At 37.8% G+C, this 13,286-nt stretch overlaps 1 pseudogene; it reads right to left on the bottom strand.

Annotated features, from left to right (window-relative positions):
- Nucleotides 1-1,343: 1,343 nt before the first annotated feature.
- LOC134501674 (U2 spliceosomal RNA) lies at nt 1,344-1,486 on the bottom strand (annotated as a pseudogene).
- Between the last annotated feature and the right edge of the window lie 11,800 nt (nt 1,487-13,286).

Genomic DNA, 13,286 nt, shown 5'->3' on the forward strand with positions numbered 1-13,286 from the left:
GACATTTTTCTATGTCAACTGTTGCAGCATCCAGGACTTTTACATGTACATATATGTACATACATATGAAGATAAACAAATATGCAGAACATTCATAATGCTTTGTATATGGCTATTTGAATGGACAGGAACTACCACTCCCTGAAGAACTTGTAATTTTCATTTTTGCCAAAGAAGTATATCCATTTTACAGAATCCTCCACTCTTTTAAGACACAAACCAAGCTGACAGTGTTGAGTAATAAAGTCATATGGTTGCCTTCCTTACTGTGATGTTGTTAGATATAACAATTAGTATAGCTGCATATTGAAGTCCCAGTATTTGGAAGACACTAGATCAGAGGAACCTGCCATTATGGCTTAGTTTCCTGAGCTAATTTGGAAACTGCCTTCCTCTCTGTATCTAATTGTGATCCTCATGTTGAATGACAGTCCCATATCTTATACCAGGTATAAGAAATGGTACAGAAATATTTGTAAAAGGCATTCTCAGAATTACTTCTTGATTAAAAAAATTATTTTCTTTGGAGACTGGTTTAAGCGTAATAATAACTCATCTGATAGTATTGCAAGTACAATACCTAGGGCTAAAAAAGCCAGATATTAATTTTAATTAATACATTGCAATCCTATATATTCTACTGAAACATAAAATGTCGTGGTTTCTTTCCAAATACGTTATTTACTGCTGAATAGCTACGTCATCTTGTTTATTGTTGCAAGTTACAGTAGCTGAAGTCAAAGTAATTTGTCTTCTGCTGATAAATTGTTTCGATTTCAACAAGAATTTATTGTTTTCTGACAGAATTTCAAGTTACGATATCTCTGATCAAAATTCATTGGAAATCCTTTTTTAGCCTGGTGGAATACCAAGTACTTAAATCTCCTGATGATTGTTGGTTATAAGGGGAGTGGGATAAAATTCATTAACATAACAAAATATTATTTCTATTTTAAATGATCAGTGGGAAGAATGATAGAAGAAATATTTTCTATAGTGAGTGACCTAAAAATAAAATTAGGAAGTATGATGAGAGCACATATTTGTTATATCATCTGTTTATTTTCTTTGAAATGTGAGTCAGATTTTTAAAAGACATAGTAATTCATTCTTGATTAACATGTCAGGTTTTAGAATTACCAAGTTGGAAAGGGCATTTAGGCCATTAAATTCAAACTCCTTGCTTTGTGTAGGAATCCAGATTAAAATACCATGTCAGGTAGCTCTCCAACCTCTGTCTGAACACAACCAGTGAAAGTGTGCTTGCTATTTACTTCCCTAAATAATTATATTGAACTCTTGTTACTGTAATTTTTTTCCTTTTAACTGGAATCTTTATTCTTGTATGCTAAATCCAATATTCCCTGCCCTTCTTTCTGAAATGATAGAGACAAGTCTTGGTTTTCTTCTCTGTGACATCCTTTTAAGCACTTAAAGCTATGAACAGATACTACACTTGATCTTAGCCAAAAGGCCGAGAAGCGATTAAAGCTATGACTTCCCTCCTGGTCTTCTCTCATCAAAGAGGTGCCCATTGAATCATTAAGGTCTATGAAGTGAGACTGATGGATCTAGAAATGCTTAGTTCTGAGAAGGGAAGGCTGAGAAGGGATATGATAGCTTTAGGTTAAAGCCAAATCTGCACTAAATCTGAAGGGGATTTTTGAAGCCCCCAAACATATTTGAGATCATCTATTTCCAATCCAATCTGCCCAGTCCAACCTCTATTGATCTGCCTCTGCCCCTGCCCTCCCTGGTGCACATAACAGACTCAATTTCTTAATAATAACATCAACAACACTAACAACAACAATAAATAAAATTTATATGGTACCCAACTCCCAGTAATTCTAGGCGGTTTATGAATTGTTAAAAGGGGAGAGAGGATAGAAGCATGCGCCCTCAGAGGAGTGGCCTGGGAAACAATCTCTCCCGGCCTACCAACACCAACTGAAAGTGGCCTCAGGGAAAGGAAGAGAACCACTGTAAAATGGTGCCCCCAATCCCTAACCCACAGGGTCTATTCAGGAGGATACCGTGGTTGACTGTATTGAAAGCCACCGAGAGATCAAAGAGCACAACTATGGATGCACCACTGCTGTAGGTCATCTACAAGTGCAACCAAAGCTGTCTCAGTACTAAATCCCAGCCTGAAACCTGACTGAAATAGGTCTAGGTAATCCATTTCCTCCAGGGTTCTCATCAGCTGCAGACCAACCACCTTCTTAACAAACTTCCTCAGAAAGGGAAGGTGTGAGGTTTGAGCCTGCTTCTGACTCTGAAAACAAAACTTATTCGGCGTCAGAATGGGGAAACGAAACCTATCAGCAAGGTCCTGAAGAATCTAAACCAGGAAGTGACTCAGCAGAGTGGGAGAAATTGCAGGAGATGATTGGACAAACTCTGGAGGGAGATTTGAAGCCTCCAATCAGTGCTCAAGAGAGGACAGCAGAGAAGCGCGTGAAAGAGAAAGAAGCTCAATTGGCTGATTAGGGAAAATGGCACGAAAAGAAGCAAATAAAAGGTAGGCATGCCAAGAGCAAGCTGCCGGAGACAATAGCTCCTTTGAGCTCATAGCACCTGCGGAAAAATCCTTACCAGCGTCGGAAGCCTTGCCTGTAGCTGATGCGGAACCAGCACCAGCGCCTTTTGCCCTCATGGAACAGCCTTCTGCTTGGGTTGCTCCAGTAGAGCCTCTCTCCACTGTCCCTGTTGAGCACAGTCTTGCGTCCAGCTCCAAGCCTCATCGCTTCGCTTCAATGCGATCCGGTGTGCCTCCAGATCTCAGCCTTGCCTGAACGCTCCAGTCCAGTCCAGCCTTGCCTCCAGCTCTCAGTCTTGCCTAAACGCTCCAGTCCAGTCCAGCCTTGCCTCCAGCTCTCAGTCTTGCCTAAATGCTCCAGCCCAGTCCAGCCTTGTCTCCAGAACTGAGCCTTGCCTAGATGCTCCAGTCCAGTCCTCCTTGTCTCCAGATTCCAGTCTTGTCTAAGTGCTCCAGTCCAGTCCAGCCTCATCTCCAGATCCAAGTCTTGCCTAGGCATCACAGCCAAGTCCAGTCCTGCCTTCAGAACCCAGCCTTGCCCAGATACTCCAGTCCAGTCTTGTCTAGCCTCAGTGTGCCAGCCTGATCCAGCCTGCATGCCAGGACATCAATCCAAGTGTTCAGCCTCTCCTTTGTCCTGCACCCTAGCTCCTTCCAGCCTTGCAGCTTCGATCAGAGAATTGGCCAAGTTCTGCCTTGCTGCCTTGCCACAGTCTGACTCTGCAGTACTGCCTGGGTGTCCTTTGTCACCTGGGTGGACTTGATTGAATTACTGTAATGATTTCCTATTCAAAATCACTATCAGACTCACACAAGGCTTTCATGGATATCTGATTTAATAATGAATAGTATGCAGGATCACAAGCAAAGCTGAGAATAGTAAAAGTGCGGGATGTCTCCCAATAAAACCTCAAGCAACTCCCAGTCCTCCCCCAAAGTCAGCACAATTCCATGCCCACAGGTGCCCCTAACGGTTCCTGCCGGTCTGTGGGAAACATCCTTGACAGGGCGAGATAACCCAAACATGCATTCCTCATTCTTCACTCCTCACATCGCAGCCTGGTACAAGGAACATGAGAAGCCCCCTCCCGTGCAGCAACTCATGTCAGCCCCATGGCATGGGAACCCGCTATGATGTTTTCCAGGAACATTGGAACAGGAACCATGACAATTACATGCTCTAATCTATTGCAAGGACTTGCTATTGTAAATAGTTTATTCAATAAAGAATTTTATTAGTAACTCTGCCTGGCCATCTCATAGTCTGAACAGGACAGAAGGTTAGAGACTGGTTGATAGTTATCAAAGGCTGTTGGGTTCAAGGATGGCCTCTTGAGGAGGAGGCACACCACCAACACCTCTTTCAAGTCTGGGGGCACCACCCACTCCATCAAAGAGGCTGACACTGCAGCATAGACCCAACTGCAGGTCACCTTCCTGGCAGCTTTCATGACCCAGGAGTGCCCCAGTTCCAGTAAACAGGTGGCCAAGCTGAGAGCAGAAACAGCCCTGTCTACTTCTTCAGGAGTAACTGGCTCAAACTATCCCAGATCATGCTCCAGGCACCTCAGCCTGCCCTGCCCAGTCAGAGTCCAAGGCAGAGTGAATTTCTTCTTTCTGCATTTATACTCTTCCAGGAAGGGAAGATACCAGTGAGGTAAAGGAAAGGAAAGAAAGAAGTTACACATTAGCTGAAACTTTTCTACAAGCATTATGTATTGGGGACACTAATGAGAGGGAGTTCTGGGGTAATTCCAAGGCGGTGTGGGAATCTGGGTGTTGGAGAGGATGGTTAGCCAAGTAAGTGGTATGGTTTGGATAGCTGAATGAAAGGGAGAATTGGTAGAAAGGAGAATGTGGTAGTGGTGGCCTGAAATCAAAATGCATAAGGGAGTTTTCAAATGTAATAGATGGCATTCATGCAACTTTCCTACAACTACATTAACATTTCTGAGGCAAGTGTCCACACAGACACATGCATACACACTCTCCATTCCTGCAAATGAATTCCATGCAACTTCTGTAGTGAAGACTAGTGCGCCATGCACTTCTGTGACCCCCTATGGTTTGGCACCAAAGTATCTGCATGACTGTCTTCTCCAGCCAAATTCATCCCATCCATGAAAAATTAATTGAGTTTTACTACTTTCACAACGTTCACAGCCACTTTCTCAGTGGGGCCACCTGCAATTCTGGATCTGACATTCATTATACCCCCACCCCCACCCCATTGCTGAATGTTCCTCTTCCTCTTCCCACTTACTGCTGATCCACATCTTCTTGACTGATATAATAATATTGCTGTTATATGTTCCTCTCCTTATGTTAACCCTGATGCCATCTACAGTATCACCAAGTTCATTCGCTTGGATTTCTGAGCAGATATAGACACTTTTAACATATACATTGCAACTTCTCCATTCCTATTGATGTTGTTTCTTTGGAACAAACTGATATTTCAGTTATTATATTCCAATCATGGAACTCATTCCACCAGGTCTCCATTATACATATTAAACATATTTGCCTTTTTGTACTAAGAGCTCATGCTCATTTTGTTAATTTCCTATATTTCAAGCTATATTAGTGTATAGACTATGAAAGCCAGGAACTTTATGAACCAACATTCTTTTTTATTTTTCACAGAATTTGATCTCACCAACACTCTCAGTTCTTTCTACAGTATGCAAGTATTTATCTGAAGTCTTTACTTCAATATATTTTTATTTCCAGATCCCACAGGATCAATTTCAGGCTCTCCTGATCAAGCTCACTCTGCTTTTGCCAAATATTTTTACCAGCCTTTATGAGGTGCAATCTGTTCTGCACTATGGTCTGGTCCCAGAAACCAGATTTCTCCAGTTAACACCATTTGCACAGCTAGGCATTTATTTTCAACATTCTAATTTTCCTTTACAGTCTGTTCCTTGCTGTATATTTTTCTCCATATGGGTTAGCAAGAAGGAATTATTGTCAGTGGACTTGATAAGTCTTGAAAGCTGTTCTGGCACATCCCCGATTCTTGTTCCTGGCAGACTTACAAGGTGATGGGTCTGGTAGTGTACTTCATCTTTCTGTGCTTCAGAATCCATAATTATATCTTATAATTATATCTTATGTTCTACAGTGTCTTTTTCCTCCTGTCACCTGGCATTTGCTTTTGAGTGCCAATTCTGCAAAATATCTTCTGTAACTTTGTTTCTGGTTGTCAACTGTCCACCGAGCCTACTGCTTTCTTTAATTCTCTTTCTGATGGACAGTCAGCTCCTGTGGCCAGCTCCTCTTTATTTTGTTTAATAAATATTCTTCCTCTTTACAAGCTGAAGTATGGCCACCCATTGCTCCTGTCCTCATACTTTTTTTTTCAAGTACAACTTCAAGCATGCACTTGCTAAAACATATGTGCCAGATTACTTTCAGACAAGAATACAAACATGTCACAAATATTACAGGTGACACTATATATATAACACTCTTGTGATTTTAGTTTTTTTAAGAAAAATATTGTGATTTTAAGTTTTTCAGGAAAAATATTGTTGGGCTCTTGCAGAAACTGTTTAAGTAAATGCATAATCAATTATTTCACTGAAATCTGTTGCTTGTGCAATGAGATATTATTTTTTTCTTCCTTCTCCAGCAGGCTGGGGAAATAGATTTTGAGGGCACATAGGTGGCTGCAAGAGAATAGTTTCTGCCAGTGGTAACATACAACTGGATTTTATTATAAATTGGCTTTACGTTGGTTTATTATAAATATAGAGAAATCAGGCAAAATTATTGTAAATTGAGTAGACTTTAAAATGTAGAAATGATCATGGAATTTATCAAATACATTTCAGGGAATGCCAGCCTGGAAAAAAAACAGTCATAGTGATCTTTTTGTTGGTGTTAAATTAAATAATTTAATTTTACAGAAATTTTTAACAATGAAGAATAAGAACTATACAGATAGTACAATGTGGGCTCCATATATCAAGCTTATATATGTAGAAGTATAAAATTATATAAAACTATATACTTAACATGCTACACTTATGCATCATTTTATTTTGTTTGCACAGGAAAAATATAGAATCCAGTTATATAGAATCCCACATGGGAAAATAGATTTAATTTTCCTCTCCAATTTAGTTGCAAGAGTTAAATAGCACTTCTTAACAAGTTAATGTTTTGCTAGATTGATGTCAGTCCTTCGAGGCAAACCAGACCCGGATGCTGGAGTTATGAACATTAATACTACTTTATTATAAGGTTACAGTAACAAAATTTTGCAAGTCTGAATATGCTGCTCCTCTCCCTCCCTTTTTCATGAGAACTAGGGAGGGTCATGTCTGAGATGCTTACTCAAATTATATTTCTGCCCCAAACTCAGATTTCTTTTATCAAACTGCTGCCTTGGTTGCAGCTTTTCCTCCTGTTCCTCAAGGTTATTCCTACTTCCCATTATATCAAGAGATGTAGAAAAGGTTTAATATCTGGGGACAAAATGGTTGTGATCAGCCCAAGCTAAACATGTTATTAATTACCTGGGTACTACTGATGTGTCTCATTTTAAAAATTGTAATTGGACCTGAGGGGTGCCATGAACATAATTGGAACTGTGACATATGGAAAGCATGTGCAACTCTTTCCCCCATGCTTTGGTGCTAATGAAAATTAAAGGAAAACTTCCATTGGCACTAATGGCAGCTTTCCCCTTAGGGTGAAAACCAGCTGGAGATACTGCAGAAAGCACTTTTTCAGAGACTGAGGAAAGAGCAATACATGGTCCTTGATCTTACTTGAATTTTAAGATCCAAGCTGCCATTTGTTTTAAGTTCTGAATCTTGAAAACTAGGCAAATCAGTTTCAATTATATAATTAACATTCTGTTCAGACAGACAGACAGACAGACAGATAGATGATAGACAGAATGACTGACTTGCTCTTTTTGGCAGTTTTGTTCCACCATTGATGTTCTATTGTGCTTTATTTCTATGGATTTTTGGTGTGTGTTGCTTCAGAAAAACAATGACAAAACACAAAAGAAGATTCTATGCACAAGCCAAGACCTCTGTCTGAAAGAGCCTGCAAAAATTAAGAGAGGTTACTTAGCACACTGGAGCCACAGAGGACTAAGCTATAATATGGAAAAAATTCCCTTCATTTTTATAGTCTCTCAGAATCTGATAATTGCCAATTATTAATCTTTCATGTTAAATGAAACCAAACTTAGGTAAGAGCTGTAGAGAGTTGGAATGTGCATAATCATGCAACCAATTTGATCTGGAAATATGTCACGCAGATATGATACGTCTTGACAGAGGTACCTGCTATGTACAGTCTACCATTTCTTTGTATACCATCCTTTTTCCAAGGAGCTCACAGAGCTTCTTCAACTTGAACATTCTTAGATTTTATCTTTACTATGTTCCTGTGAGGGAAGTTAGGCTGACAGTGAGTTGGATGGTGTACATGTTGGAAGACAGGTTTCCCAGTGAACAACCCTATAAGGAAATACATTGACTGATTGATGGATGGATTGATTGACTGATTGATTTTGACACTGGAATTGGTGGGGAAAATGTCCCTTCCTTCGTGATCTTGAGACTCATTTCCCACCAATAACCACAGCACTTTGTTGGCTGATAGGAAAGAAGATATCCTGCACATCCAACCTACTATATTTTTATTGTAGCTGAAGGCCTCTATGGTCTGCAGGCTTTTGGTTGCCCATCCATGATCCAGTTTTTATCACAAACTAGTTGCCCTTTCTCACCATCTTCCTTCTAAAAAAAAAAAGAAAGAGAACCACCCCAGTGATTTTTCTCCATTCTATCTTTTTTGCATTAAGTACACTTGTGATTAAAAATGTTTAATTAATAGAATATAATGGTAGGAAACCTATAGATCTCCACATGTTGCTGCCTTATAGTTCTCAGTATTTCTCTCAATTGGCCAAGCTGTGAAGAACTGCTGAGAGTTGAGTTTCAGCAATATTGGAAAGGCCATAGATGTCAATATAATTCTAACCCTAATCTTAACTTTCATTAATATTAATTGGATAGCATAAATCTAATTATATTTATACTAACATATATACATAGACCTACTAATATGGTATGTTTATACCAGTCCCTCTGATGGGAGCTGACGTAAGATTTAGAACAGCAACTTTCTGTTTCTTAAGTCCTACTGAAGAACCTGTTAGGTATATTTTTGGAAAATACTTTCAGTGTCTTTTGGATGAGATGAGTAATGCACAATCTGTCTATTCCATTTGACCTGAAAAGAACCAAAAATGGCCAGACCATAATGGCAAATTGCAGAAGCAGAGATATGAGATGTCAACGTCTTATTTCAGGTATCATTTATCAATACATGAAGTCATTTCAATGGCATAGATAATGCAACTGATTTAGAAATAGATAGAAAATCTATTTCACTCATAGAAACACATGGATTTCAACCTACAGGAGAAGCAGCTGAGTCATAAAGTATATAACATCACCCTGCATCATAAAGAAAATTTTATAAAAAGACCCAATTTTGATTTCATTTTTCATTTGGATTTATATATGTTCTTATATTTCTGACTACCTCAGTCTTTTGGCAGTTTAGATAACATTAAATAAATACAATTTTCAATTATATGTTGCTTTTCCTTCTAAGGAGTCATTATTATGTGCATGGTTTTTTCATTACTTTTTATTCTTATAACCTTATAAGGTAGATGAGTCTGAAAGGCAATGACTGACCCAAGGTCACCTAAATGGATCATCGCATAAAATAGTTTCATAATGGACTTTTCAACTAAATTTGATTTAAGTTTAGGAAAACTAGGAACTATGAAACTCACTCTGAATATATCCAATCTATTTTTTAGATATATATTTATTTCTTCCAGTCATTCCTTGAGTTAAAAATAATGAAAAGAAAGCTGTGCTCTACTATCCGTGTATATTTCTGACATAGATATATGGACTGAATATATTAGGAATGAATATGCCTCATTCCAGGGGCACTTATATAGCTCTAGAAAGTCTTCCAAGCTTCCTCTTGTAATATTTTTATTATTGTAGTCATATAACTGCAGAAAAGCTTAAGTAAGAATGTGAATCTCCCCATAGAATACTTGCTACACAGGAAGTAGCAATGGAAGTGCATATTTCTGAGTTCTGACCCTAGGCCATCCTGGAGTTTTCAGGATTTCTAATTCCCAAGAGGCCCCTCCTTAAATATACAACAGAATGCAAAACATGTCTGAGATGATTTATATCTAGGCATAGCATTTCCTGAATAGCAATGGAATATCCCAATGTTTGGTGAAGTTTGGTTAATATTATATGTCATATTCTTTCACTGAAGAAAGTTTTCACTAGCTGGATTGAAAAGAAAGCCTACTCCTTGTCTTAGGTGTATTCATATTGGTGCTAAATTCAGTACACCTGTTTTTTGTGTTTTTTTTTGCCCATGGCTAATTCATAAACCTTGTCAATTTAATCCAAGAAACACTTATTATTAAGGAATAGGATATTTCACCTATTTTCATAACAGTTAGATTAAAGAAAGCTTTGTCAATTTGGATTTAAGTTTAAGCTGGTTCATAGAGTCCAAAATTTTGTAAGACAATTATTTCATTGTTTTAAAATTAAATTAATGATCTCATGGAGGCATTTATGAACTTCCACAGAAACATGAGTACAATCTGCCTTGGAGAAAGGGCTGAGCCAAGGTTAGGGTTGGAGAAAACAATGATGGGATGGAGAGTTAATTTTCACATGACCAGACCATAAAAGGTGGCCAAAGAGTATTTAGAAAGTTGCTAGATATATGTAACTTCTGAAACAGTGCACACAGACATGCCTAAAGTAGATATTGTTGACCATATGGATTACTTATGGATCAACTTGGTCAAACACAGAAAAGTAGGGGAAAGCCTGGGAAGTTTTTTATATGGGATGATGAACCACGTGGAGGAAGTGAATATTTTGCCTGTTTCCCCATTCTTTCCTCCAGGGGGATTCCACTGTCCTTTGTTTGCTGATGAAAACAAATGCATTTTCCACACTGATTTTAACAGTTTGATCTTGTAGATTCTGGAGATCATAAAAAGAACCTTGAAGATTGCAAGTAACCTGAAAGATAGCCTTCATTTAGTCTTCCACAATTTAAACCACAGAAATAAATCAATTCAGAGACATAGAAGATTGTGCAGAAAGCTGAACCCCAGATCTGCTGTACCCCAAACATTCAGATTTTGAAGCTGCTTTTTTCCAGTGTGTATTGCAGAGTGGAAGGACTGCCAATTTTTGAAAACTGAGTAGAAGAGGTGATACAGAGATGTAGCCAACAATTCCTTGAACACTAAACTCAATTATTCATCACTGATCATTATTGCAAATCTGAGCATTTCCTCAAGGACACTTTTCACAATTGCAGAAAGGAAGAGCACAGAGCTGCAATTAATGTTTGACTGCCAGACCTGCATTTTACCCCATGGTTTAATAGGAAAAAGTGGAATTGTGGCTCTCAACATTCTGCTCTATTAACTTTAGTCAATTGTTCTAAGGATTCAGGCATTTTATTTAAATTGCTATCTAAAATTGTGCTTTCAAAGTTCAGTTTTTAAAGTAGCAATTTAACTAAATCATACTGGCAAAGTCCATGGTTGGATGAAAATTCTAGGCAATTAAAAAGGTATTTCATTTTGCTTTGGGCAATATATAGAGTTTCAGTCTGGCTAGTAGCCCCATGTTGTTTCTTCACTAGTTGAAAGAGTTTTGCAAATTAAGCAGAGCTTGAATCCTGAAGGTAAAACATTGCTTCTTGGAAAACTGCTCTAAGTGTTTCATTGGAACTTCAATTTTACACTACGATAAACCTATAATAACAGTTTAGACAGCAAGCAAGAAAATCAGTCATAACAAACCCTGTACAACTTCTTCCTATGAAAGGCAAATCTAATAAAAATGACAAGACACAAAATTACTACTGTGAATAAGGTATAACTTTAATCCTGATGTACTGATGGATAACTAATCAGTACATATGGAAGGCCAGCTTTCAGTTCTAGAATTGTGCCATTGCTATGTTGTCTGTTGAATCTTTGACAAACTGATTGAAGCACACGGCCTTTTTAATACCAACACCTTAATTGTCACATTCTATCTTGAGAAAAATGAAATTAGCTATTGTAGTATAGATTGTTCTATATTATTGAGATTTTAAAATAATTATTTGGACTCTTACTGTAATTATTAGTACAATTATTGTACTCTCTTTTTTGTGGGTTCCTTTTATAATGATTTGTTTTATTTGTTTTATTAATTTAATATTTTTAATATTTTATATTATTTAATATTTTTTGCAAGTGCCCAGTATTTTAGAACAAACAAATAATCCCTCTTTGAAAAAAATATACTAAATTCTTTGTGTTTTCCTTAGGTTCAGCCAAAGGAAGTGGAGGAGGGACAAGAAAAGTTTTGAATCTGGATTGTGTTATGCTCCCAACCTTAAACTCAGAGGAGGATGAACCAGCTGAATCTAGGCAACCTATACCTCTAATCAAGGTACTGGACTCAGAATCTGATATGAAACTTAATTGTAGTGGAGTTACATTACACATTTGCCTAATGACTCAGAAAGCACATCAGTCAGTAGACCACAGAAAAGGGAAGACATGGCATCTTCAGGGAGGTCAATGGCCCATTCAGGATTTACAGTCCAAGAGAAATAGAATTTAGCAGGTTGGGCTGAGTGGAAGCACTCATAGGCTGGTTTACCACTCGCCTTTCTTGGGCAGGTTGAATACTTGGGGCTTTCTCTGGAGGCATGTTGCCTTGGGGTTATCTGCTGGTTGCTCAGAAAATATATTCTTAAAGAGAGTGTTAATTTGCCAAGCTTGGCTACAAGCCCTATCCATTTAAGAGGGCTTCTTCCATTGTTTTTACTATAGATCTTTTTAGAAGATATCAAATGGTCAGTTTTATCATATGTACTACAGTATGTGTGGATGGCTACAAAGTGAAATCTCCTGAATGGGTGTACCATTTATAACAATCAGAACAGATTTCATTGCAATTGCAATGTCAAGCTGTTTAATCTGGGATCAGGTTGTTTAAAAGATGATATTTCGCATGGGAGTCCACCTTTTTAAAAAAAATCCTGAGAAATCCGCTTTCCCTTTGTCACCATCAGTCAGATATTTTTTGAGGACTTGTAGGCATTCTCAGTAGCTGCATCCTGGCTCTAGAACCTCTTGCTAAGAAAGTTAAGGTAGTTCCATCTCTGATATCTTGGCAAATATGTGACTGAGTTTATTTTTGATGAAATCAGTTTGACTGATGGGTGAAGTTAGTTTTTTTAGTTGGTGTCACTTACAATTACTTGCTGTTAAAATTGGTTTAATTTTATTAAACATTTATACATGTTTAATTATAATTTTATGTTTTATTTTGTATTTTATTCTTATCTATTTAGAACACTGTGAAATACGAGTTTTATAAAATAAATGAATAAATATAATGTGTCACTGAACTCAAGAATTAGTTATGAAACCTTGTGGAGAAACTAAATAACTTTCTTTAAAAAAAAGATTATGAGATCTTTATCATATGGCTCAGCTTGTTTTGAACTCTATTATCTCCAATTCATTGCCTTATCCAAACTCAAAATCAACAGGAACAAAGGAGAAAGGTTGATGCTGGCTAGGGAATTCTGGGAGTTGGAATCCATACATCTTAAAGGTGCCAAGTTTCAAATA

This window comes from Candoia aspera, chromosome 7, assembly GCF_035149785.1.
Source record: "Candoia aspera isolate rCanAsp1 chromosome 7, rCanAsp1.hap2, whole genome shotgun sequence".
In the NCBI taxonomy this organism is placed as follows: domain Eukaryota; kingdom Metazoa; phylum Chordata; class Lepidosauria; order Squamata; family Boidae; genus Candoia; species Candoia aspera.